The sequence below is a fragment of the Tupaia chinensis genome, unplaced genomic scaffold (assembly GCF_000334495.1).
Source record: "Tupaia chinensis unplaced genomic scaffold, TupChi_1.0 Scaffold000604_1, whole genome shotgun sequence".
NCBI lineage: Eukaryota > Metazoa > Chordata > Mammalia > Scandentia > Tupaiidae > Tupaia > Tupaia belangeri.
Genome location: NW_006160122.1, coordinates 1,007,986 through 1,008,902, shown reverse-complemented (window position 1 = coordinate 1,008,902; position 917 = coordinate 1,007,986). Strand labels below are relative to the sequence as shown.

General features: G+C 59.1%; 1 long non-coding RNA gene across 1 annotated transcript in view; it reads left to right on the top strand.

Moving 5' to 3' along the window:
• Positions 1–711, top strand: part of LOC102488170 (uncharacterized) — a 9,207-nt gene extending 8,496 nt beyond the window's left edge. Inside the window, exon 5 of the long non-coding RNA XR_003551071.1 lies at positions 186–711. This is a non-coding gene — a long non-coding RNA (uncharacterized LOC102488170). The remainder of the gene's footprint in view (positions 1–185) is intronic.
• The last annotated feature ends 206 nt before the right edge of the window (positions 712–917 follow it).

The following is a 917-nucleotide window of genomic DNA, read 5'->3' as shown; positions in this document are numbered from 1 at the left end:
ATGGGGGGGGGGGGGAGGAAGAAAAAGAAAAAAATTAAATTTCAAGTGCTAAACCCCTATTCAAATGGGCTTAAGCATAAAAGCCAATTTATTGGTTCATGGTAGCTCCATTTTTTCCAGCTGCTCAGGCCAAATTCTTTGGCATCATCCTCGACTTCTCTCTTTCTCTTACTGCCCGCGTCCAGCCCATCAGAATAGCCCGCTGGCCCCTGGTGAAGGCAGAGTATGGATTTGCAGGTCCCCTTGGGCCCTGGCTCGTCCCACCACCGCCGCTACTCTCCGGCTCCACCCAGCAGCACCTGGACCTGGACTGTTGCAGTAGCCACTCACTGGGTCTCCGCAGCCAGCCTCCACTCCTGGGCCTCCACACGGCAGCAGGAGCAGGTCGGGAACCGAAGCCCGATCACGTCGCCACTCCGCTCACAGCCGCCCGACGGCCCTCCTTTCACGGAGAATAGAGTCTGAAGTCCTTGCGCTGGGCTCCCCGCGGCAGTGACCCATCTCATCCACCCCTCTCTCCAGGGACATGCCAAGCGCACGCCGGCCCCAGGGCCCCTGTAGCTACCAACCCCACCCTGCGGAATGCATTGATGGGGCTCTCGTTCTTCACTTCGTTCTGGGTCTGCTCAGATGTCGCTGTGAAGAGGATTCTGCACATGGGATCGACTGTCGGCTCGGCTCGCCCCGCCGGGGCCCCCTCGCTCACGTCACCACCCGCGGTCTCTTAGGTTGTGTATGTGCTTCTTGCTATGATGAGGCCCCGTGAGGAGGGTTGTCTTCGGTGCCTGGTGCTTAGTGAGTGCTCATGAAACTTTCTGGCTACACAGGTAAGAGCAGGTGTGTGCTACGTGCTGGGCGTGTGCAGTGCACAAGACCGCACGATCCCTGGTCTTCGTAGCAGGCTCTCCCTCGGAGCG